General features: G+C 56.4%; 1 long non-coding RNA gene across 1 annotated transcript; it reads left to right on the top strand.

The window, feature by feature from the left end:
• Window positions 1-236: 236 nt before the first annotated feature.
• Window positions 237-2,700, top strand: LOC120231734. The gene is made up of 4 exons (XR_005528392.1): window positions 237-484; window positions 778-897; window positions 1,276-1,449; window positions 2,285-2,700. It is a non-coding gene; the product is annotated as an uncharacterized LOC120231734 (long non-coding RNA).
• Window positions 2,701-3,422: the final 722 nt, after the last annotated feature.

Raw genomic sequence — 3,422 nt, 5'->3', positions numbered from 1 at the left:
CGCTGCCACAGAGCAAAGTTCTGACACTACTTCTGCGTGAGGCAATGTAGACATCTGCTACATTGTAGACACAATTGGACACTTTTCAACATATTGCTCAGCCTATAATTTCCGCAGGCTGCATCTAATTCTGCCTGCACAGGGCGGAGGCGGGGTGTCGCTGGGGGCTGCCTCCCAGTGTACAAGCAGGGAGGGCAGATGTCCCCTTGTCCTCCTGTGGCTCCTAGGTGAGGGGCGGGTGCCCTCGAGGGCTTTCCGCGTGAGGCGCTGTCTGGCCAGTACCTCGGGCTGCCACCTCTATGGTTTGAGGCATTTTGTTGGGCAAGTGGAGGGTGCATCTGGTCGGAACGGGCCAAGAGACACAAGAACAGCGGCTGCCTCGTGAAGGAAAGGACGGCGTGCGTGAGGGGCTGCCAGTCTCCCACATTAGCTTGCTGCCTCCTGACTGAGCCCAATTGTTAGAGGGACCCTGAGGCTGCGAGAGGTAAGTAATTTGCTTGAGCTCACGCAGCCACAAGTGGCCTAACCGTCACTTGACCCCACCTTGGTCTAGCTCTAGAGGCCTGAGCCTCTCAGCACCTCAGGCTTCTCGGTCATTACCTGGACACCTACAGGGCGGCCATCACCAACGTCTACGGTGCCCAGAGCACTGCTCCTGCCACTCCCTCCTGGAAAACAGATCAGAGAGCAGAGAGGCTGAGGTCCCACTGACCCCAAGGGGTCCCCATGTTGGAAGCATAGGGGACAGGCCCACAACCCCATGGACAATCCTCACAGGTCCACAGCCCAGAGGCCCTGCCCACATACCTGCTCCAGCCGGGCCCTTGGATACATGGCTGAGAAGGGCTGACAACAGCCCTGGAATTCTCTAGAAGATCCCATGCGCTCTTTTCAATGGTTTGTTTTTGTCTGTGCCCATCTGAAGGAGAAGGAGGGGGAGGTGGGGCACTGAGGGCTGTCTGGGTGGGAGAGCAGGGGCTCTGTTACACCCTTGACCCACCTTCCCGGCACGGCCCTTTCAGGATCCTGGGCTGCCCACCCTCCTCACATAGGCATGATTTCCAGAGCCTGAGAGGGCAATGCTTAGCCCCTATGTGTCCAGTAACAGCCCCTCAGCAGAGGAGAAGTTTCCAGGGTGCAGCCTGAGGGACCAGGACTGCATGTCTGCATTTCTGTAATTCTCCAAGGCTGGCCTCCTCCACGAGGGAAGGAAGCAAGGTCCCTGGAGGCTCTATATCCTTAACTCTCACCAAAGGACCAAATCTCTCTTTCCAGCTGCAGGTTCAGAATAGCCTGGAGAACAGCTCTGAGCGGCCTGGCTCGGGTCATGCGCCCACCTGGGACCAATCAACGGCTGCAGGGTCAGGCACGGGCGGGGAAGGTGGCTGCGGCCTCTGCCAGACTCACGGGAGGAGCAGTTCCCCAAAAAGAGCAAGTGTGTGAGCAGAGGTGAGGTTGGGGGAGAGGGGGCACCCTTTCCAAAAGGAAGGCAGGGAGCAACAGGAAAATGCAACAGAAACAGCCTGGAGGGAGGTGCAGCTTGTACAGGCTTCAAAGGGGGGACACTACTCCAGTGCGCAGAGAGGCAAGGAGCACCACAGAAGGGAGTGTGGTGTGTGCCAGCAGGGGCTATCACAGGGTGTGGCTGCTTTGTGGGGAGTATGGTCGGGCCAGAGCACCAGAAGCACATCTCTGATAGCTGGCATGGTGCCCTTTGGAAAAGGTGCCTCCCTGAGTGAGTCCAGTCCCAGGGTGCAGGGCATGGTAAATGGAACGCAGCATGGGCCAGATTGTATAGTGCACAACATGCACAACTATGTGTAACAGCCATGACTAGAGTATCAGGCCACTGGACAGACCCCATCAGCTCGCCTCAGAGAGCCTCTCTGGAGCTGAACAGTGGTGTGTGTGTGTGTGTGTGTGTGTGTGTGCGTGCATGTCCTGCAGCAATGAGATGCCAGCGAAAACAAAAGGATGGTGGCCCCCAGCTGATGGGCAAGAAGCTGAGTGCCATGCAGGCAGTTCTGAGTGGTTGCAGACTCACCTGCACACCCGCCAGAAGTGAGTGCCCCTTCCAGCTGCCTGGGTGTGGAGCAGCAGGCAGCAGCTCATTGGCAGCGTGGGCCTGCGTGGACTCTCACGCAGCTTGCGGGCCCTACGGCTTCCACCGTGGACAGGTCCCGATTCCCCCCAAGCCCGCCAGGAGGCCAGAGGCAGCGCCACGCACCAATTACCAGAGCCAATTAATTCACACTTAACGGGGTTATTTTCTTTTGCTGCACAGAACCGAGGGGCATAAAGCCCTGATTCCTCTCCTGTGGCCCCATCCGGCTCTCTGCGCTCGTATCATTTAATAACTCCTGCCGCAAATTGAAGGCCAGGCCTTCACGGGCGATTCCCCATCAACAATCTGGCGAGGAGGCCACTGACTCCACGCTGTTTATACTTCCCTCTCCCCTCCGTAGCTCCCAGAAGTTTCCATAAAAGCAGATGTAGGTAATCAAAGACTTCCCAGCCCCAACAGCTCTGCTCCTCAAGGCCTCCACACAGCCTGCTCCCTCTGCTGGGTCACATGGCTCCAAAAGAATCTTAAACCAGCCCTGAAATCTCTCCCCAGGAAGGAAGACTCCTCCTTGCCCGCAGATCTGCCATCATTTGTCGAGTATTTTATGGTCAATAATAATAGTAATAACACCTTCACTGTCTCTTGTGCCTTTTCCAATTACGTTCCGAGCACATGGCGTGGGCCCCCCACAGCATCACGGCAGCCGATGAGCAAGGGGTCTCGTTCCCATCGTGCGGACGGAAAGAAGGCAGTATACCAAAGGTCAACCTAAGTGCCTCGCCCCAGTCTCAATGTTCCAGGAGTGCCTTCACCAAGTGCCAAGGATGTGCTGCTTAGCCCTGGAGCCTGGAGATCAGCAGAAGGGCTAGGAGGTGGACTGAATGCCAGGATTTCAGACAACCTCACTGACCCAAAGGCCTGGCCCAATCCCTTTGTTTTACAGGCAAGACCGTCAGAGCCAGCCCCTAGAGGACGCAGAGCCCCAGGCTTCCCCATCCACGCTCTCTGCAGTTCACATCAGTGCCAGCAGGAGCTGAGCCATGGACAACAAAATGACTTTAGACTGAACAGCCAGACTGCATATATGTGGGGCTGGGTTTCCAGCATCTCCCTTGTTTCTGAAAGCCGCCCCTTCTAGGGGAATTTCCTCGTGGGTACAGTCTTGGCAAGGAGTCAGTCCCCTTCACACCATGGAGATCAGAGTGGGATGAGACCTAATTCCACCCACCTGGTGGATCCAGACAGCAGGGGCCTGAACTAGACACAGCTGATCACATGGCTGCCCTCAGTGCTGGGAGTCTTTTTTTTTTTTTTAAGTTTATTTATTTATTTTGAAGAGGTGGGTGGGAGAGAGAGC

Source organism: Hyaena hyaena, unplaced genomic scaffold (assembly GCF_003009895.1).
Source record: "Hyaena hyaena isolate Hyena2069 unplaced genomic scaffold, ASM300989v1 scaffold_61, whole genome shotgun sequence".
Classification (NCBI taxonomy): domain Eukaryota; kingdom Metazoa; phylum Chordata; class Mammalia; order Carnivora; family Hyaenidae; genus Hyaena; species Hyaena hyaena.
This window is presented reverse-complemented; position numbering and strand designations above follow the sequence as displayed.